General features: G+C 40.0%; 1 long non-coding RNA gene and 1 pseudogene across 1 annotated transcript in view; both read left to right on the top strand.

Annotated features, from left to right (window-relative positions):
* The window catches only part of LOC110261792, a 50563-nt gene that overhangs the window by 13722 nt on the left and 13467 nt on the right, over positions 1-23374 (top strand). Inside the window, exons 2-3 of the long non-coding RNA XR_002346332.1 lie at positions 19184-19226; positions 19855-20002. This is a non-coding gene — a long non-coding RNA (uncharacterized LOC110261792). The remainder of the gene's footprint in view (positions 1-19183; positions 19227-19854; positions 20003-23374) is intronic.
* LOC110261791 lies at positions 5294-7035 on the top strand (annotated as a pseudogene).

Raw genomic sequence — 23374 nt, 5'->3', positions numbered from 1 at the left:
CGAAAAAGATGTCAATTTTGCCTAAATTGATTTATGGATTTAATCTAACCCAAATCAAAATGTCCTTAAGGTTTTTTTTGTAGAAATGGACAGACTGGTTCTAAAATTTTTATGGATAGATATAAGCCAAGAATAGCCAAGGCAGACTTGAAGAAGCACAAATGGAAGGACTAACACTACCTGATATAAAAATCACTATAGGGAGTTCCTGTTGTAGCTCAGTGGGTTAAGAACCCAACATAGTGGCTGTGAGGATGTAGCTTTGATCCCTGGCCTCACTCAGTGGGTTGAGGATCCGGTGTTGCCGCAAGCTGTGGCATAGGTCACAGATGTGGCTTGGATTCCATGCTGTGGCTGTGGTGTAGGCCGGCAGCTGCAGCTCCGAATCGCCCCCTAGCCTGGGAACCTCTATATGCCACAGGTGTAGCCCTAAAAAGAAAACAAACACACACAAAGAAGAACAAATGGAGAGACTAACCCAGCCTGATGTAAAAATCATTCTAAAGCAATATGACTTAAAACAGGGTGTTAATGAATCATGGATAGACAAACACTTGAAAATAGAAAGTTTAGGTCCAGAGCCTCAAGAGGGTTCCAATGAAACGGTCTATAAACTGAAATTACATGTAACAAAGATGCCAATGAATGAAACGTTTGTAAACTGAAATTATCTTTGTAATTTGTAAGCAAAGAAGCAACTACCCTGGGACACATCCTGCTAAGGAGTGCACAAAATAAATGGAGATAAAGCGCAGGTGCTCACAGGCACAGTTCAAAGTCACTGGTGGCTTGATGCTGAGATGCTGCTGAGTGTAGTTCCTAGGGAAAGAGCTTGGCGGTCCCTCTCCCTGCTTGGGGTGCGAGCTGCCTCTGTGACAGTTGTTGTAAAACCAATGCTGAAAGCTATTTTTGCTTTTCCCCTTCCTTACCCTCTTTGGATTTCTTTTTATGTTAGCGAAAACAGGTGCTAACATGAATCCTTAACAGAAGGGAAGTGGCATAAATCGAACTTTCAAAAACCAGGGGATTCGTATTGCCCTTGAATTTCTGACAAGCATGCCATTGCAACGTAATAGAGAAAAAAAATTTTTTTCAGTTGGGTGGTGCCGGATAATTGATTATCCATATGATAAGAAAGAAGCCTTGACTTTACTCCACACTGTGCCCCAAAATAATTCCAGAGGAATTTTAGACCTTTGATAGGTAAGACAACATTGAAAGGTAATATAATAACATTTCAGGAAGCTAACAAAAGAGTCTTCATGACTGTGGAATAGGCAAAGATAGCTTACACTAGACACAAAAGCACTAACCAAAATAAAAGATTGATAAATTGTACTTCCTTAAAGTTAAAAACCTCAGTTCAAGAAAAAAGATTCCATTTATAAAATGCGATGGCAAGCCAAAGAGTGAGAGATGGTATATGTACTATATACATCTGGATTCATATCCAGAATATATAAAGAACTCTTCTAAGTTAGTAAGTAAATAAGAATCCAATTTTTAAAATATTCTACAGGTTTGAGTATGCAGCTTATGAAAAGGAGTATCCAAATGAACCACTAGTTATGAGAAGTGCTTGTTAACATTATTGGTGGATTGTTATTTAAATCCTAAATATTGCTTTTTTGCTAGTTTATTTGGTGCTTGTTATAGCCTTATTTGTTGTGGTAACATTAACCTACATATCCAACCAGAATAGCAAAAAAAAAAAAAAAAAAAAAAAAAAAAAAAAAAAAAAAAAAAAAAAAAAAAAAAAAATGAGCTATCATTCCCTTCTCACCAGAATGGCTAAAATTTAAAAATTTACAGTATCGAGTTGAGGAAGAGAATGTGGAGCAGCTGGAATAATCAGACATTGCTAGTAAATTGGTAGAGGCACTTCGGAAAACGGCTTGGCAGTATCTCCTAAAACTGAACATATGCTTAGGGCTACCTTGTAATTCTGTTCCCAGGCATAAACCAGTGGGAATGCATACATATGCTCAAAGCAGCATTATTTACAACAGTCAAAAAACTGGAAATAACCTGAATATCTATCTAGGGCAGATGCTTAAGTAAATGGTGGTATATTCATAACATGAGATTTGTATTATCAGTGGAGTTCAGTACATCTACGCATTCTATCCAATTACTGCTACACACACAACACGAATGAATGTCCTGGATGTAAAATTAAGCAAAGGAATCCAGACACAAAGGAAGTGCATACTGTTTGATCCCTTTGAAAGGAAGCTCAAAAAGAGGTAAAATGGTCCAGAATTCAGTGTACCGGTAACCTTTGCAGAGAGTAAAGGCATGAGGGAGAGTTTTTGTCTAGGAAGTTGCACAGTGGAAGCTTTGTGGTGTTGAGAATGTTGTCCATCTTGATCTGGGGGCTGGTGACCTAGGCATGTTCACTTGGAAAAATACACCCGAGTATAATTTATATACTTTTCTGTATGTAAATTCTACCTCAGTGAAAGTTACCTCGTGGAGTTCCCTGGTGGCCTAGCGGTTAAGGATTTGGCATTGTCGCTGCTGGGGCGCGGGTTCAGTCGCTGGCCAGAAACTTCTGTATGGCATGGGCATGGCCAGAAAAAAAAGTTACCCCAGAATACTTGTACAGATGGTTTAAAAATCAAGCAAATATAACATCTCCTCTTACCTTGACCTGCCTTATCTATTACAATCAGCAATTACCCAGTAATATTTTCATTTGCAGCAGCCCTGTATCTTGGCTTTGAAAATTCTTGATCAACCTGAGATTGGCAAAGGAGGACTGAAATGTTGATTTGCAACTTTTTTTTCTTTTTTTCTTTTTTTAGGGCCACACCAGGAGCATATGGAAGTTCCATATGCTGGTCAAACTGGAGCTATAGCTGCCAGCCTGCACCACAGCCACAGCAATGCCTGATATGAGCCGCATCTGCAACCTACACCACAGCCCATGGCAATCCTGGATCCTTAACCTGCTGAATGAGGCCGACTCATGGATATTAGTCGGATGCGTTTCCACTGCGCCACAACGGGAACTCCTTGATTTGCAACTGAAAAGGTTCTTTGTGGGGGCACTTGATCCTTTATGAACTTCCATTTTTTCATAGTTGACGCAGCAGCACAAAATGCGATGTCTGTTTCAAAACCTTTGACTGGAGCTAAGATGTTCACAAAGTCAGCCAGAACTGAATTGCATGCAAATTTAATTTTTTTTCCTCTCTATCAATCTGGCCCAGTGGTTAAAAAGCCCATTAACCTAGGCAACGGGCTCACTCAGTACTACTGTAACTTGGAAGTCCCATGGGCCCCTTCTAGGCTAAGAGTCCAAATTCATGAGCTCTCTCTCCCAGGGTGCATTTCTGACTATTCCATTCACTTGTCAAAGAGACCCGAAATAGTCTCTTTAAGTGTATGTTCTACTTCTCCAGATAGATTTTATCCTTAAAACATCCCCTTTGTATTCCTACAACCTGAGCTATATTTATAGGTGTTTGGTGTTGAGAGTGAGAAAGAGGATGAACAAGAGGAATAAGAGGAGGAGGAAGACGGAGAGGAGGAAAGAGTGAGACCAGGTCATGAATGATGCAGCCGATATTTAGGGAATGGCACAGGGCTTGGTTAGCAAGAAGGAATGGCTCCCACTGCAGTGAGAAACCCACACTCTACAATGGAGGATGGTGCTACAGTGGATCCTGCCGCCTTCTCTGGCCCTATTTCCTCCCACTCCCCTTCTCTTCCTGTCTTTCCTCACCTTCTCAGAGAGGCCTTTCCTGGCCTTTTACAGGAAGCTTTCTCTATCCTCATCACCCTCTCAATATTCTGTTTTATATTCTCCTTAGGATTCATCCCTCCCTGCAATTCTTTCTTTCCTTTTTTTCTGTGTTTAGTGTCCGTGTCTCCCAGTGGAATGGAGGCTCCAGGAGAGGTGGCTTCGTCTGGCTCTGCCACTTTTCTCTGGCACCTGGAACAGGGCCTACAATGTCTAGTACACAGAAGAATCTCAGTAACCATTTGTTGTGAGGTGTATACTCTTCTATACCCCTGGGTGCAGATCAGAAAACAGGGCTAATGAAGGAAAAATTACTTGGCTGAGGTCATATAGTTTGCAACTGGTGGAGTTAGAATTCTAGCTGGGTAGAATTCCAGAACCTGAAATTAATTACCTCACTAAAACTGCAACACCCCAGTTGACAAACAGGTTAGAGTATAGGTAGAGGGTCTCCTGCGTGAGGCTGTATCATAAGGGTCCCTTTGGTAAAGCACCTGAAAAGACCTCTAACTTTGAAGGTGTGAGTAGATCCCATGGAAACAGACTGTTATATTGGTTTATTTACAATAGTGCTCCTCAAACTTGAGCAAGCCTCAGAAGCACCTGGAAGGTTGTTTGTTTGTTTGTTTGTTTCGTTTTGTTTTTATCTTTTTTTTTTTTTTCTTGCTATTTCTTGGGCCGCTCCTGCGGCATATGAAGGTTCCCAGGCTAGGGGTCAAATCGGAGCTGTAGCCACAGGCCTACACCAGAGCCACAGCAACGCGGGGTCCGAGCCGCGTCTGCAACCTACACCACAGCTCACGGCAACGCCGGATCGTTAACCCACTGAGCAAGGCAGGGACCGAACCCACAACCTCATGGTTCCTAGTCGGATTCGTTAACCACTGCGCCAAGACGGGAACTCCTCGTTTTGTCTTTAAAGAGTTCTGTTGTGCTCAGTGGAAAAAACCTGACTAGTATCCATGAGGACGAAGATTCAATCCCTGGCCCCATTCGGAGGGTTAAGGATCCGGTGTTGCTGTGAACTGTGGTGTAGGTTGCAGACACGACTTGGATCTGGCATTGCTGTGGCTCTGGTGTAGGCCCCCAGCTGCAGCTCTGATTTGATCCCTAGCCTGGGAACCTCCATATGCCATGGATTATGGTCTCTCCCTTACCCTTCGATTTTGAATTTATTAGGTCTAGAATAGGATTTCAAATTTGCATTTCTAAGAGTTCTCTTGTGGCACAGCAGGTTAAGGATCCTGCATTGCCACTGAAGTGGCTCAGGTCACTGCTGTGGTATGGGTTCAGTCCCTGGCCTGGGAACTTCCACATGCATGGTCAAAAATTTGCATTTCTAATTCAGAACCACATTTGAGAAAAAGGCTTAATTACGACTGAATAAATACACTGTAAACCAACTATAATGGAAAAAAATAAAAATCATTTAAAAAAGACTGAATAAATAGATAGTTATAAAAGGCTTAATTAGAGGCTCTTTGCTCCTTCCCATTCAACAGAGAGCCGTACTTTCTTACACATGCCAGCATGTCCTAAGACCTGATGGTGAAAGTCAGAGTAAATGGACTTGCCACATTAAACACCTGGTCACAAAGGCTGCTTTTAACTCTGGCACTGTAGATATTGTCACCATCAGTGACCCCTTCATTGACCTCTACCCAGGACACAGTCAAGCCTGAGAATAGGAAGTTTGTCATCAGTGGAAGACCCATTTCCATCTTCCAGGAGTGAGATCCTTTGAAAGTCAAATGGAGTGATGCTGAGGCTGGATATGCTGTGGAGTCCACTGGTGTCTTCGCTACCTTGGAGAAGGCTGAGGCTCATTGGAAGGAGTCACCATCTCTGCCCCTTGTGCTTATGCCCTTTCTTTGTGGTGGGCATGGACAATAAGAAGTGTGACAATGCCTCCTGTACCACCACCTGCTTGTCCCTGCTGGCCGAGTTTAGCCATGAAAACTTCAGCATCATGGAGGGACTTATGACCAACATCTGTGCCATCACTGCCACCCAGAAGGCCATGGATGGCCCCTCTGGGCAGCTGTGTCATGACGGCTGTGGGGCTACCCAGAACCTTATTCCTGCTCCTATTGGCACTGCCACGGCTGTGGGCAATATCATCCAAAAACTGAGTGAGAAGCTCACTTCCTCATCTTCTGTGTCTCCACCCACCATATGTTGGTCATGGATCAAACCTGCCATCTAGAGAGAGCAGCCAAAAATGCCCTGAAGAAGAAGACATCAGAGGGCCCCCTAGAGAGCATCCTGGGCTACACTGAGGACCAGCTCATCTCCTGCAAACCCATTCTCCCATCTTCAGTGTTGGGGTTGGGGTCGCCCTCAATGACCACTTTGACAAGCTCATTTCCTGGTATGACAATAAATTTGGCTATAGTAACAGGGTAGTGGGCCTCAGGGAGTAAGAGCTCGTAGGAGTAAGAGCTCCTCCTAGGACCACCAGACCCAGAAAGATCACAACAGAAAGAGAAAGGCCCTCAGCTTCTGGGGAGTCCTTGCCCTACTTTGACTCCACAACAGACTGAGAATCTCCCGTCCTCAACACTGTTTCCATCCCAGAAGCCCTGAAGATGGGGAGGCCAAGGAACCCTACCTTGTCGGTGCCATCAATGAAGTATACTGTACCACCATCCTCAAATTAGAGATGGATAGATGCATAGTAAGTGTTAAAGCAAATATGCTAACATGTTAATAGTAGAATCCAGGGGATGAGTATATGGAGATTAACTGTAAAGTCTTTCAATTTGCCTATACTTTTGAAATTTTTTCACAATAAAATGTTGGAAAGTGGCTTACTCGAAGATCGAGACTCATAATGATATGGAGGTAGCAAGTTATCAGGAATCATGTTACTACAGTGTTAAAACAACCTGCAAAGTGATGTGAGAATTAATTACCTGTATGGACTATTAAGTCTGTTTACACATTGCCACTATCTAAAGACTTAATTGAGTGCTTATCCACCATGACCTTTGCTTTAGTTTCTGACAGGAAATGATTAAAGAGTGTGCCAACAGCAAAACATCAATCAATTGCTACCGAGCACAGGTTAAATCCTGTGCAGTGAGGACAAAGAAGAGCTTATACAGCAATTTTTTCCTCCCAAGCCCAGGATAGTGCTCATAGGAAAAAGACTTGGGTTACAAACTGTTAGGAAAAACATTCCATAATCTTAGGCTGCAAGTGCTTCCTGTGGTCAATCAGTTAATGGGGTAATTATTGGAAGTCCACGATGTGTTGGCACTGTTTGAGGTGTCGAGGCTTTTTTAAAAAGCAGTGAATAAAAGAGTAAGATGATACCAGCATGTTATGGAGCTTACATTCCAATGAAGAGACAGAGACAAAACAGATAAATATGTGTCACCTGGTGGTGGAGCATGGAGAAAAATAAAAATGGGAAAGGGGTTAGGGAGGGCTGGGGTAGAGATGGGACTGGGTTGTCATCCAAGGATGATTAGGGTGGTTAGGAAAGGGCATTGCCAGAGACAGCCTTTGATTAAAGACCTAAAGGAGATACGGGAGTGAGCCAGGTGGGAATCTGAGAGAGGAACATCCCAGGTAGGCAAATCAGCCAATTGTAAGGGCCCTAATGTGAGAACACGCCCAGTGGGTCTGGAAGCCAGGAGGCTGGGGTGGAGTGACTGGGGGCAGAGTGAAAGGAGATGAGAGCCGAGAAGTGAGGTTGCAGGCTGGAGAGACCACGCCAGTCCTCTGAAGCGCTCATAAAAATCATTCTGGCCACCGGAGGATTTTCAGCAGAAGTGATAGCTCAACAGGATGTTTGAATAGATGGGGACTTTGTCTGGCCAAGATGAATGGAGGGCGCTACAGAGAAGGGGCATCATGTGAGAAGGCCCGTGGAGATGAAAACGCACACCAGAGCAGGGACGTAGAGCATGGGACTGGAGAGGTGGCCAAGGGGAAGGTGGAGGGGTGGGTCACTGCGGCCACTTCCAAGAACCCTTGGCTGCTGTTAGAAAGGATTTGGACCTTACAGGCATGGGAAACCATCAGATTCTATAAGCATGGAACCTGCTCATTAGTATAAGGTTAATGGGCAGTGAGGTTTCATTTTGTTTTTCTTTTCTTTTCTTTTTCTTTTTTTGGAAATAATTTTCATTTTTAAGCATGTTAAAACACATAACATAAGTTTTACGATTTTCACCATTTAAAAAAAATTTTTTTTTAATTTATTTTTTTCCCACTGTACAGCAAGGGGATCAAGTTATCCTTACATGTATACATTTTTTCCCCACCCTCTGTTCTGTTGCAATATGAGTATCTAGACATAGTTCTCAATGCTACTCAGCAGGATCTCCTTGTAAATCTATTCTAAGTTGTGTCTGATAAGCCCAGGCTCCCGATCCCTCCCTCTCCCTCCCTCTCCCATCAGGCAGCCACAAGACTATTTTCCAAGTCCATGATTTTCTTTTCTGAGGAGATGTTCATTTGTGCTGGATATTAGATTCCAGATATAAGTGATATCATATGGTATTTGTCTCTGTCTTTCTGACTTATTTCGCTCAGTGTGAGATTCTCTAGTTCCATCCGTGTTGCTGCAAATGCATTATGTCATCCTTTTTTATGGCTGAGTAGTATTCCATTGTGTATATATAACACCTCTTCCGAATCCAATCATCTGTTGATGGACATTTGGGTTGTTTCCATGTCCTGGCTATTGTGAAGAGTGCTGCAATGAACATGTGGGTGCATGTGTCTCTTTTAAGTAGAGTTTTGTCTGGATAGATGCCCAAGAGTGGGATTGTGGGGTCATATGGAAGTTCTATGTATAGATGTCTAAGGTATCTCCAAACTGTTCTCCATAGTGGCGTTACCAGTTTACATTCCCACCAGCAGTGCAGGAGGGTTCCCTTTTCTCCACAGCCCCTCCAGCACTTGTTATTTGTGGACTTATTAATGATGGCCATTCGGACTAGTGTGAGGTGGTATCTCATGGTTGTTTTGATTTGCATTTCTCTTATAATCAGTGATGTTGAGCATTTTTTCATGTGTTTGCTGGCCATCTGTATATCTTCCTTGGAGAAATGTCTATTCATGTCTTTTGCCCATTTTTCCATTGGTTGATTTGCTTTTTTGCTGTTGAGCTGTATAAGTTGCTTATATATTCTAGAGATTAAGCCCTTGTCGGTTGCATCATTTGAAACTATTTTCTCCCATTCTGAAGTTGTCTTTTTGTTTCTTTTGGGTTTCCTTTGCTGTGCAAAAAGCTTTTCAGTTTGATGAGGTCCCATGGGTTTATTTTTGCTTTTATTTCTATTGCTTTGGGAGACTGACCTGAGAAAATATTCATGATGTTGATGTCAGAGAGTGTTTTGCCTATGTTTTCTTCTAGGAGTTTGATGGTGTCCTGTCGTATATTTAAGTCTTTCAGCCATTTTGAGTTTATTTTTGTGCATGGTGTGCAGGTGTGTTCTAATTTCATTGCTTTGCATGCAGCTGTTCAGGTTTCCCAGCAATGCTTGCTGAATAGACTTTCTTTTTCCCATTTTATGTTCTTGCCTCCCTTGTCAAAGATTAATTGACCATAGGTGTCAGGGTTTATTTCTGGGTTCTCTATTCTGTTCCATTGGTCTGTCTGTCTGTTTTGATACCAGTACCATGCTGTTTTGATGACTGTGGCTTTGTAATATTTTTGGAAGTCTGGGAGAGTTATGTCTCCTGCTTGGTTTTTGTTTCTCAGGATTGCAACATCCATTCATGATCAAGACCCTCACCAAAGTGGGTATAGCGGGAACATTCCTGAACATAATCAAAGCCATTTATGATAAACCCACAGCAAATATAATACTCAATGGGGAAAAACTGAAAGCCTTCTCACTCAAATCTGGAACCACTGCTCTTCAACATAGTTTCTAGCCACAGCAATTAAACAAAAGAAATAAAAAGTATCCATATAGGAAGAGAAGAAATAAAACTGTCACTGTATGCAGACGACATGATACTATACATAGAAAACCCTAAGGACTCAACCCAAAAACTACTTGAACTGATTAATAAATTCAGCAAAATAGCAGGCTATAAGATTAACATTCAGAAGTCAGTCGCATTTCTGTATACCAGCAATGAAATATTAGAAAAAGAATACAAAAATACAATACCTATTTTTTGTGTGTGTGTGTGTGTTTTGCTATTTCTTTGGGCTGCTCCCGCGGCATATGGAGGTTCCCAGGCTAGGGGTCGAGTCAGAGCTGCAGCCACTGGCCTACTCCAGAGCCACAGCAACGCGGGATACAAGCCGCGTCTGCAACCTACACCACAGCTCATGGCAACGCCGGATCATTAACCCACTGAGCAAGGGCAGGGACTGAACCCGCAACCTCATGGTTTCTAGTCAGATTCGCTAACCACTGCACCACGACGGGAACTCCAAAAATACAATACCTTTTAAAATTGCACCTCACAAAATCAAATACCTCAGAATACACCTGACCAAGGAGGTAAAGGACTTATATGCTGAGAACTATAAAATTATAATCAAAGAAATCAAAGAAGATGTAAAGAAATGGAAAGATATTCCATGTTCATGGATTGGAAAAATCAATATTGTAAAAATGGCCATACTACCCAAAGCAATCTACAGATTCAATGCAATCCCTATCAAATTACCCATGACATTTTTCACAGAACTAGAACAAACAATCCAAAAATTTATATGGAACAACAAAAGACCCAGATTTTCACCATTTTTAAATGTGCATCTCAGTAGTGTTCAGCCTATTCACACTATAGTTCAGTAGCTCTCCATAACTTTTTCATTTTGCAAGATGAAAACATGATACCCACTAAGCAACAACTTCCCATTACTCCATCCTCCCAGTTCTTGTCAACCATCCTTCTACTCTCTATCAATTTGAACATACTAGGTACTGCATATCACTGGAATTATATGGTATTTGTCTTTTTTTGTGACTTAGCTTAGGTTCATCCATGTTGTGGCATGTGACAGGAGTGCCTTCCTTTTTAAAAACTGAATAATATCCCATTGCATGTGTCTAGCATATGTTTTGTTTATCTACTCATCCATCAATGGACACTCAGTTGCTTCAACTTCTTGGCTATTGCAAATAATGCTGCTATGAATATAGGTGTGCAAATGTCTCTCTGAGATCCTGTTTTCAGTCCTTTTGGATTATAGAATCCCAGAAGTGGGATTGCTGGATTATGTGGTAATTCTGGTTTAGATTATTTGAGGAATCACCATACTATTTTCACCAGCCTGGCATCATTTTACGTTTCCACCAACAGGGCACAAAGGTTCTCATTTCTCCACATCCTCTCCAACCCTTGTTATTTTCTGGATTTTGGAGAGTAGCCATCCGAATGCGTCTGAGATTGTTTTTTCGCTGAAGGAGTCGTATTCTCCACTTCTCTTCACCACTTCTCTTTTGATCTCTTACACCGAGCAAACCTCCGCTAACCTCTCTATTTCTATTTTTCTGGAACTGGGCATAATACATAGGAGTCCAAGCTGGAAAAATTAGGCGTGGCTGAAGTTTTTCCTTCCCCCACTTCACTGTGTTCCCTTTCATGTGCTGATTCATATCAGGAAATTGAGCATAAACTTCGCTTCTTTGCTAGGTTTTGTGAATGGAATATAATTTTTAGCACTGTATTTTAGCCCAATTTTACCACTAAACACTTCTGAAATCTGGGAGAGAAGGCATTTTATTTGTAATTCTCTTAAAAGTGAAAGTAGAGTCTAGTGCTCTCTGGGTAAGATGATAGTCCCCTGACCGGAATGGTTTTTTGGCCTCTGTAATGATCTATACTTAAACCGCTTCTCACTTTTATTGTTTGACTGTTAAGATGTGTGTCTCCAGTTGGTTCGATAAGGAATTCTAAGCCAGGGTGGAGGAGGAAGATGATAACATTCAAGACTTTTCTCTTTCTTTTCCTGCTCTCTGAAGCTTGCCTTCTTGCTCTGAATTTCCCTCAAGGAGATCCACTTAGTAACCGTGTCCTTGGCAAGTGTTGACTCTTGTTTGAAAGTTTTCTGCTTTGAATAAAAAGACTTTGATTTTTATTTCCTTCTGTCCTTAAAAAAAATGTTGTAGTTTAGTGCCCTGAGCCAAATTCTGCCCTTAGTTACTATTTCTATGGCATTTGTATTGTACACATAAGCAAACCCTGAGGTTGATTCCGTGACAAAGTTTTAATAATAACAACTTACATCTGTGTATCATCTTCTGTGGTAGAAAATGATTTCATGTACATTTTCTCATCTGATACACACACACAACTATGCAATAAGTAAGCAGAAATATTTAATCCTAGTTTACAGGTAAAGTAACTGAGACACAGAGAGTTAAGTGACTGGTCCAAGGCTACACAAGCATGAATGAGACTCAAACCCAGATCATCCATTCTTAAATCTGTGCTAAGGAGAGTTTTGTTTGAGTTTGGATTTTTTTTTAACATCTTTAAAAAGCTTTATTGAAGTATAGTTGATTTACAAGGTTGTGACAATTTCTGCTGTACAACAGTGATTTAGTCATACATATACACATATCCATTCTCTTTGAGATTCTTTTCCCACATAGATTATCACAGAATACTGGGTAGAGTTCTCTGTGCTATACAGCAGGTCCCTGTTGGCCAATCATTCCATATACCTCAGTGTGCCTATGCCAATCCCAAATCCCCAGTCTATCCCCTCCACCCCCTTACCTGTCCCCTTTGGTAGTTGTAAGTTTTTCAAAGTCTGTGAGTCTGTTCTGTTGTGCAAATAAGTTCATTTGTATCCTTTTTTTAGATTCCATGTATAAGTGGTATCATATGATGTTTGTCTTTCATTGACTCACTTCATTTAGTATGATGGTTTCTAGGTCCATTCATGTTGCTGCAAATGGCATTATTTCATTTATTTTTTATGGCAGAATAATAGTCCATTATGTATATGTACCACTTCTTCTTTATACGTTCCTCTTTTGATGGACATATGGGTTGCTTCTGTATTGTAGCTATTGTAAATAGTGCTGCAATGAACATCGGAGTACATGTGTCTTTGCAAGTCATGGTTTTCCTGGGTAGATGCCTAGGAGTGGGGTTCCTGGATCATAGGGTAGTTCTATTTTTAGTTTTTTTGAGGAAACTCCATACTGTTTTCCATAGTGGTTGTACCAATTTACCTTCCCACCAACAGTGTAAGAGGGTTGCCTTTTCTCCACACCCTCTCTAGCATTTATTGTTTGTAGGCTTTTTGATGTTGGCCATTCTGCCTGATGTAAGGTGGTACCTCATAGTAGTTTTGGTTTGTTTATCTATAGTATTATTTCTCTAATAATCAGTGATGTTGAGCATCTTTTCATGTGTTTTTTTGGATCTGTTTATGTCTTCTTTGGAGAAATGTTTAGATCTTCTGCACATTTTTTGATGGGGTTGTTTGTTTTTTTTTTGATATTGAGCTACAGGAGGTGTTTGTATATTTGGAGATTAAACCCTTGTCAGTTGCTTCATTTGCAATATATTCTCCCATTCTGTGTGTTGTCTTTTTGTTTTGTTTATGGTTTCCACTGCTGTGCAAAAACTTTCAATTTAATTAGGTCCCATTTGTTTATTTCTGTTTTTATTTTCATTACTCTGGGATATGGATCTGGGAAGATATTGCTGTGGTTTATGTCAGAAAGTGTTCAGCCTATTTTCACCTAAGAGTGTTATAGTAACTGGTCTTATATTCAAGTCTTTAATCCATTTGAGTTTATTTTTGTGTATTAGAGAGTGTTCTAATTTCATTCTTTTGCATGTAGCTGTCCAGTTTTCCCAGCACCACTTATTGAAGAGACTGCCTTTTCTCCATTGTATATTCTTGCCTTCTTTGTCATAGATTAATTGACCATAGGTGCTTAGGTTTATTTCTGGGCCTTCTATCATGTTCCATTTATCTATTTTTCTGTTTTTGTGCCAGTATCATACTGTTTTGATGATTGTAGCTTTGTAGTATAGTCTGAAGTCAGGGAGCCTGATTCCTCCAGCTTCATGGGTTTGGTTTTTGATGACTATGAAATTATAAATGCACATGCAAAGATAATTATATTATTCTCATACCATGTGTAGTGCTTCCAAAAGATGTGAAAAGTGAGGGAGAAAACATTAATAAGTGAAAGTGACCAAATTTGTGAAATGCAGGACACAGGTAAGAACCTTGCAGGAACTGTTTGGAAGAGAATATGATAGTTTACAAACTACTTAAGGGCAGTGACTTAAGTTTTCTTTATTTTTATTTTTTGTATTTTGGATAATTCCCAACACAGCATCTTGCACCAGTGGGTACTGAATGTATGAAGGAATGAGTGAGTACAATTAACTAAAGTCCTAGAGGAAACTCGCCAAGTATTCGAGGCAGCTAGGAGGACTTAATGGAAGTTTAATGAAGAAAAAAAATTTAATGAAGATTTAAATAAAACTTTCATTAAGTTCTTCAGGGAAAAATGCCATCTGGATAACAGGTGCTTCTGCTATCCTGGGGCCAGAGAATAGGAAGAGGGGCGAAGTAGATAAAGAGCTGGCCTTGACTTGCTGTGACTTTCATTTCATCCACCTGAGCTCATATTGTTGATTGAGGGACAATTGAGGGAAAAACTTGTGATGAGAATTTCCATTTTTTCCAATCTGTCATCATTGCTTTGATGTTAATCTGATATTAATTACACACCAACTGATCTGGATGTCTGGGGTTTTCTGGGGCACTGCCTGGCCCACAGCAGGTGCTCAGTAAATGTTGTTGGAAGAATGAATAAAGACAAAACCAGGAGTTCCTTTTGTGGCTCAGCTGGTTATGAACCCGACTAGTATTTACGAGGATGCGGGTATTTATGAGGATTCCTGGCCTTGCTCAGTGGGTAAGGATCTGATGTTTTGTGAGCTGTGGTGTAGGTCACAGATGCAGCTAGGATCCCATGTTGCTGTGGCTGTGGTGTAGGCCGGCAGTTGTAGCTTCCATTCAACCCCTAGCCTGGGAACTTCCACATGCTGTAGGTGCAGCCCTAAAAAGCAATAAACGAACAAAAAAACCGCAACAGCAAACAAACAAAAACAAGACAAAAGAAGCCTGGCAAGCTGGGAGGCCCTGGTGAAGGACCATCCTAAGCACTGTCTTCCCTAGTTGCTGCTAAAAGGTGGGACAAGCAGCAACCCTTGTTCACTCTCTCCTTCATACTTAGGAAGGAAAAAACCCACAAATTACAAGACAAGCCTTTTGGTGAGAGCCCCTTAGGAGGTTGTATGGTTGTCACATCACCAGTAACACCAACCAGTGCTTCTGAGATCCACTTTTCAAAATATCTATAGGGGATCAGGATGATTTATTTCACAATTTGATGTCTGATAAGGTAAACTGGAAATTCCCAAGTAGATTATTTATTTATTTATTTACTTCTTAGGGCTGCACCCACAGCATACGGAAGTTTCCAGGCTAGGGGCAGAGTCGGAGCTATAGCTGCAGACCTATGCCACAGACACAGCAACTCAAATTCCAAGCCTCATCTGTGACCTACACCACAGCTCGTGGCAACACCGGATCCCCAACCCACTGAGGGATCAAACCCGTATCCTCATGGATATTAATTGGATTTGTTTCTGCTGCACCACAAGGAGAACTCCCTGGTTTCATAATTTAAATGTCTAAAGGAAAGCTGTAAAAATTATTAGTTTATAATAAAGAATAGACATAGAAGTTCCCGTCGTGGCGCAGTGGTTAACGAATCCGACTAGGAACCATGAGGTTGCGGGTTCGGTCCCTGCCCTTGCTCAGTGGGTTAACGATCCGGCGTTGCCGTGAGCTGTGGTGTAGGTTGCAGACGTGGCTCGGATCCCGCGTTGCTGTGGCTCTGGCGTAGGCCGGTGGCTACAGCTCCGATTCGACCCCTAGCCTGGGAACCTCCATATGCCGTGGGAGCGGCCCAAGAAATAGCAACAACAACAACAACAACAAAAAAGACAAAAAAAAAAGAATAGACATAGACACTTTAGTAAATTGAACAAATATTTTTTAATTGAATTATCACACCTAAACACTGGTTTCCTAAGTCTGTTTTTCATATTTTCAATTTGATTTAAAGTCAGGTAGCCTATATTTTGTACATGTCCTTTAGGTCCAGTTGATTGATGACCCTGTTCAGTTCAACTATGTCCTTGCTGATTTTCTGCCTGCTGGGTCCACTAACTACTGATGGAAGGAAGGGTGTTGATGTCTCCAACTCTAATAGGGAGTCATCTACTTCTTGAGGCAACTTTTGCCTTACATGTTTTGACTCTCTGTTATCAGGCACATATACAATAAGGATTGTTATACCTTCTTAAAGAAGTGGCCCCCTTATCATTATGTAATGCCTCTCTTTATCCATGATAATTTTCCTTATTCTATGGTCTGAAATTCACATGCTTACTTACTTCTAGTTCCATCCATGTTGCTGTGAATGGCATTATTTTGTTCTTTTTAATGGCTGAATAGTATTCCATTGTGTATATATACCACATTTTCTTAATCCATTCCTCTGTCGATGGACATTTAGGTTTTTTTCTACATCTTGGCTATTGTGAATAGTGCTGCAATGAACATACAGGTGCATGTGTCTTTTTCAAGGAAAGTTTTTTTCTGGATATATACCTAAGAGTGGGATCGCTGGGTCATATGGTAGGTCTATATTTAGTTTTCTAAGTTACTCCATACTGTTGTCCATAGTGGCTGTACCAACTTACATTCCCACCAACAGTGCAAAAGAGTTCCCTTTTCTCCACAATCCCTCCAGCATTTGTTATTAGTGGACTTATTAATGATGGCCATTCTGATTGGTATGAGGTGGCACCTCATAGTAGATTTGATTTGCATTTCTCTAATAATCAGGGATGTTGAGCACTTTTTCATGTACTTGTTGGTTATCTGTATATCTTCTTTGGAGAAATGTCTCTTCAGGTCTTTTGCCCATTTTTCCATTGTGTTGTTGGCTTTTTTGCTGTTGAGTTGTGTAAGTTGTTTGTGTATTTTAGAGATTAAGCCCTTGTCAGTTGTATCATTTGAAACTATTTTCTCCCATTCTGTAAGTTGTCTTTTTTTTTTTTTTATGGTTTCTTTTGCTATGCAAGAGCTTGTCAGTTTGATTAGGTCTCATTTGTTTATTTTTGCTTTTATTTCTATTGCCTTGGGAGACTGACCTGAGAAAACATTTGTAAGGTCAATGTCAGAGAATGTTTTGCCTATATTCTCTTCTAGGAGTTTGATGGTGTCTTGTCTTATGTTTAAATCTTTAAGCCATTTTGAGTTTATTTTTGTGCATGGTGTGAGGGTGTGTTCCAGTTCATTGTTTTACATGCAGCCATCCAGTTTTCCCAGGATCACTTGCTGAAAAGACTGTCTTTTTCCCACTTTATATTCTTGCCTCTTTTGTTGATAAAGTGGATTCTTGGATCTTATTTTTTTTAAACCACTCTGACAGTCTGTATCTTTTAATTGGTGTGGTGTACATTATTCAGATATAAAGTGATTATTGACATAGCTGGATTAATATCCACCATGTTTGTCACTGTCTTCTATTTGTTGCACTTGTCCTTTCTTTTTTTATCCTACGCTATTTTTCTGCCTTTCCTAGTTTTGTTTTTTATTTTATTTTTGTCTTTTTAGGGCTGAACTTATAGCATATGAAAGTTCCCAGGCTAGAGGTTGAATTGGAGCTAGTCTACACCATAGCCACAGCAATGCCACATATGAGCCATGTCTGCAACCTACAGCACAGCTCATGGCAATGCTGGATCCTTTAACCCACTGAGCAAGGCCAGGGACAGAACCTGAGTACTCATGGATACTAGTTGGGTTCGTTACCACTGAGCTATGATGGGAACTCCTGCCTACTCTAGTTTTCAATTGAGCATTTTATATGATTCCATTTCTTCTCCTCTCTTAGCATATTAACTATATGTCCTTTAAAAAATTTTTTTAGTGGATACTTTAGAATTTGGAATGCATATTTGTAACTAACTTGAGTCCACTTTCAAATAATGTTATGCAGATTCATGGATAGAGCAAGTAGCTTTTCAGAGTATGCCTGATTCCTTCTAACACTTCTAATATTGCTGTCATTGATTTCACCAATCTGTATACTATAATCATCTAACGCATTGTTGCTATTATTACTTAAATAAATAATAAGTAAAATAAAAGATTGTATTTTACCTTGATTTATTCCTCTCCAAATTCTTCCTTTCTTTATGTAGATCTGAATTTCTGACCTATATCATTTTTCTTCTCTCTGAAAAACTGTTTTAATATTTCTTATGGGCAGGTCTACTATGAGGAATTCCCTAAATTTTTATTTCTCTAAGTCTTTTTTTTTCCTCCTTGACTTCTGGAGGATAACTTCACTGGATATGGAATTATAGGTTGGTGGAGTAGATTTTCTTTCAGCACTTTAAATATTTCATTTCATTCTGTTCTTGCCTGCATGGTTTACGATGAAAAGTCAGATATAATTCCTATATTTGCTCCCATATAAGTAAGATTTTTTTCCCCACTCTGGCGTCTTTTAAGATTTTTCTCTTTCTTTGCTTTTCTGCAGTTTGATGTGATATACTTAGGTACAGATTTTTGGTATTTATCATGATTGATGTTCTCTGATATTCTTGGATCTTTAGTTTTATGTCTGTCATTAATAATGGGAAATTCTCAGCCATTATTACTTCAAGAATTTCTTCTACCCCTTTCTCTCTTTCTTTTCCTTCCAGTGTTCCAAATTTGTTCTAGTACATATCTTACACATTTTGCAATTTTTTTTCACAGTTCTTTCCTATTCTGTTCTTTAAAATTTTTTTCTCTTTACATTTAGGAATTTTTTATTGATATGTCTTCAAGTTCACTGATTCTTTCCTCAGCTATGTCCAGCCTACTGATAAACCCATTAAAGACATTATTTATTTGTTAGTGCTTTTGATTTACATCATTTCCTTGTAATTGTTTCTTAAATTTTCCATCTCTCTGCTTCCTTTACCCATATATTCTTACATGTTGTCTACTTTTTTCATTAAAGCCATTATCATATCAATCATTGTTATTTCAAAATTCCTATTCTGTTAATTCCAAAATCTGTATCATATATGAATTTTATTCTGATGCATAGTTTGTCTCTTTAGACTGTGTTTTTCTTTGCCTTTTAGCATGGCTTGTCATTTTTTTTTTTTTCTTTTTTGCTGAAAGTGGGACTTGGTGTTTTGGACAATAAGAACTTCAGTAAACAAGACTTACTGTTAGATTTTATGTTAATCTGGCTTGGAAATGGGCTGTTTGATGTTTTATATACCTGTAGGTATGAGGCTTCAGTTTCCTCTAATGTTCTTGTGCTTTTTTGTCTCCTGTTCTCTTTGGTATTCCCTAAGAATTTAAATAGAGCCTGTGTCTTTCATTTCCTTTAGGTGTACCCTACTGTTATCATGCTGGAGCCCTGTTGATTTTAAGGTAAGATGTAGAGGAGGGGAAGTGCTCTATAATCTTATAGTTAAATCACAATCTTTTATTGAGCCTTGGCTTGGGCTGTGACATTCAGAAATATTTCTTATCCTTTTTTTCTTCCCCTTGAGGGGAAAGGTGGGCTGGGGGTGGGGGTTGCTGGAGTTGGCTAATTTCCCTTCCTCCAGGTAGATAAGACTCTGGTCAATCTGTTACCTTAGAGAATAGGGCTTTCTTATGGAAAACACTCTAGGGGAACTTAGGATGTTTTTTTCCTCTCCCACTGTCAGAAATAGGAGATATTTCGCATATCCTCATCTTGAGATTTTGATGGGATTCTTGGAGGTAAAACCCATGAAAGTGGGGGCTGGGGTCCCCATAGTCTGGGCCTCCGTGAGTTTCTCATTCACAAGCTTATTCACACTCAGCCTCTAGCAATGCATCAAAATAACCTTTTAAATATTCCTGCTAGTTTAGACTCTAGCAGCTGCTGCTCCAGATAAGTGGATCAGAGTTATTCTCTGTATTCAGAGATCTTCCAGATTTTAGGATGGTAGTTTGTCCTCTAACCCATTTCTCTTATCAGTCTAAGAAAAATCATTGATTTTCAATTTATTAAGCTTTTTTCTTGTTGTAGGGATGGGAGTGAAGGCTTCCAAGAATTTTAAATGTCATCCCTGAAACTGAACCTCTCCTATATTTTGAAAGATGTCCAGTAATCTATTCTCCCTTCCTTCTGGTGGAGTGCTGAGGACACTGAAGCAAAAAGTTACTGAAGAAGGGAGGTGAGTGATGGAATTCAACCTTCATCATTCTTGGTTCCTAAACCTTTATCCTATAAACTGTTTGTCAGGTACACTCTTTCTTCCCTTGACTGGGTTATGATAGAAGAAAATATTACCATGAAGAGAGATTTGAACAAGATTTTCTACTCTTCCCAGGGTTTCATTTAAGCATGCACCAATAAGTCACATAAATCAAGAGCTTCAAAGTCTAGAAGAGGGGATTGTAGTTGCCTTGTTGAAAGAAAACCATTCATAGGATGCATATGAGTGAAATGAGGAGAAGGAGTCACTTGGCTGGATATCAAGAGATGACTTGACCCACTTCAGATGATGAGGTTCCACTGTTTTCAGACATAAAAAGTTGACCTCAGAAATTGATCTAATGGCCAAGTCAGCCTTGAGTCCAGGACACATGGTTTGAAGGGGGAACAATGGGAGAAGAATTGGAGTGTCTTATCTTTGGAATCCTCATACTTTTCTGTTATCCACTTTGCCTTTCTCTACTTGTTATGGCACAACCCTCTTCTGTCTCCTCAAAATATTCAGTATCCAATTTTTGAAAGTGTTCAGCCACAGTAATCACAAGCTTTTGGCTTGCATCACCAAAACATTTGAGAACATGCAAAGGTATGACTCTACCAAGGAGTATTTATATTTTAACTAGATACTTTAGAATGAAGACGCTTCTAAGGATATATCTTAGATATATACATCTCTATAACCCAGGATATAGCGAGTATATTTTTTAGGCAAATGTTCCTACCTGTTCCTCTCACACCATACCCCCTAAATGGTGTGGATTCTCTCTTTTCATGAGAATGATTTTTTTTTTGCCTTTTTTATGGCCACACTTGCGACATATAAAGGTTCCCAGGCTAGGGGTAGAATCGGAGGTGTAGCTGCCAGCGTATGCCACAGCCACAGCAACACTGGTTCTGAGCCACATCCATGACCTATACCACAGCTCATGGCAATGCCAGATCCTTAACCCACTGAACGAGGCCAGGGATCCGACCCTCAACCTCATGGATGCTAGTCAGGTTCGTTAACCACTGAGCCATGATGAGAACTCCTTCATGAGAATTATGTACCTTAACCTCTTTTACTAGTGGACAAAGGATCTATATTAATCTCTTTAGAAAAGTTATTTTGGGAAACGTGCCAAAGGAGTACACCTGTATAAGAGAAAAGACTGGACTAGAGCCCATTGGCATCAGACCTCTCCTTGAATGGACTGCCAAATGCAATTATTCAGAGCATAATTTTTTTCGTTTTTGGAGTTCCCACTGTGGCACAGTAGATTAAATATCCAATTGCAGGGAGTTCCTGTTGTGGCTCAGCAGATTACAAACCCAACTAGTATCCATGAGGATGTGGGTTTGATCCCTGGCCTTGCTCATTGGGTTAAGGATGTGGCATTGCTGTGAGCTGTGGCGTAGGTAGCAGACATGGTTTAGATCTGGTGTTGCTGTGGCTGTGGTGTAGGCCAGCCGCTGCAGCTCTGATTCGACCTTTAGCCTGGGAACTTCCATATGTTGCAGGTACAGCCATTAAACATTTTTTTTAATGATATTCTTGCTGGATAGAGTATTCTAGGTTGCATATTTTTCCTTTTAGCACTTTAAATATCAGACACAACTTAGAATAGATTTACAAGGAGATCCTGCTGAGTAGCATTGAGAACTATGTCTAGATACTCATATTGCAACAGAACAAAGGTGGGGGGGGGGAATGTATACATGTAAGGATAACTTGATCCCCTTGCTGTACAGTGGGAAAAAAAATAAATTATAAAAAAGAGATATTTAAAATTGAAAAAAAAAAGAAGATATGGTACATATACACAATGGAACACTATTCAGCCATAAAAAGAATGAAATAATGCCATTTGCAGCAACATGGATGCAAGAAGAGATTCTCATACTAAGAGAAGTAAGTCAGAAAAACAAATACCATATGATATCACTTATATGTGGAATCTAAAATATGGCACAAATGAAACTATCTACAAAACAGAAAGAGACTCACAGACATGTAGAACAGATTTGTGGTTGCCAAGGGGGAGGAGAGGGAGTGGGATAGGCTGGGAGTTTGGGGTTAGTAGATGCAAACTATTACATTTAGAAGGGATAAGCAATGAGGCCTACTGTATAGCACAGGGACCTATATTCAGTCTTTTGGGATAGACCATGATGGAAGATAATATAAAAAAGGGAATGCATATATTGTATGACTGGGTCACCTTGCTGTACAGCAGAAATTGCACAGCATTGTAAATTATACTTTAAAAATGTGAAGAAAAAAATTTTTTTTCATTTTTAAACTGGTGGAGAAATTTTTCAGAGAAAATAGAAATTTGTAAAAGAACCATTTAAAATCCAGTCCAAGACAGAGTAACTTCCTGGTCCCCCCCCCATTTCATTTTTCAAACCAATACATTTCTTCATTTGGGGAAAAAAATATTAGCGTCCAGATTGCTTTTCTCTGTCATGACTTTATTCTTGTCCACCTCTAACATGACTTTGAAGTGGAACTTCTGAACGTCAGTCCTGGACAAAAGCTCATATTGTAAAGGAAAAAAGAAACCTTTATTTTTAATGAGAAAAAGAATTCCAGGAATTTTTCATCATTGAGTGGGGAGAACACTCATCTACCTACAAGCCAAAACCTGCAATAATGCATTTAATCCCAGGCAATTCTCTTCTAGAAAGAGAGTTAGAAAACAACAGCATAGTTCAAAGAAGAGCAATTCTAACGAGACTTCAGAGATTGAGTTAAAGGAAAATATTAAAAGACATTTTGGATAACATGGACTTATTTTTAGTTATTTAGCTGCTATTTAGGGAGTTGTTGCAATGGCAGTGTGGTTAAATGTTAAAATGTCCATAAATTCTGAGATTCCTCCTCGAGTATATAGGAGCGAAAGGACATGATATTTGGAATTTGCTTTAAAACATTTCAGAGGAGAGAGAGAGAGAGAGAGGAGGCAAAGGAAAGGAAGAAAAAAATAGAAAAAGCAAATACAGCAAAATTGTAATTTTGAATCTGTGTGATAGGTGTACTTGCTTCCCGAGGCTGCCGTAACAAAAATTACTCTAAACTTGGGGTCTTAAAACAGCAAACTTGTTCTCTTACAATTCTGGAGGCCAGAAGTCTGAAATCGAGGTGTCAGCAGGGCCACATTCCTCTGGAGACTCCAGGGGAGAAATCTTCCTCGTCTCTTCCAGGTTCTGGTGGCTCCAGGCTTTCCGTGGCTTGTGGCTGCCTCACTCCATTCTGCTTCCATGTCACATGGTCTCTTCCCTGTATCTGTGTTCTCTCTTCTGTCTCTTATGAGAATCTTTGTCATTTGATTTAGGACCTGCAGGATAA

The sequence above is a fragment of the Sus scrofa genome, chromosome 7 (assembly GCF_000003025.6).
Source record: "Sus scrofa isolate TJ Tabasco breed Duroc chromosome 7, Sscrofa11.1, whole genome shotgun sequence".
Lineage (NCBI taxonomy): Eukaryota > Metazoa > Chordata > Mammalia > Artiodactyla > Suidae > Sus > Sus scrofa.
The sequence above is the reverse complement of the archived record's forward strand: the minus strand, read 5'-3'. Positions and strand labels throughout refer to the sequence as shown.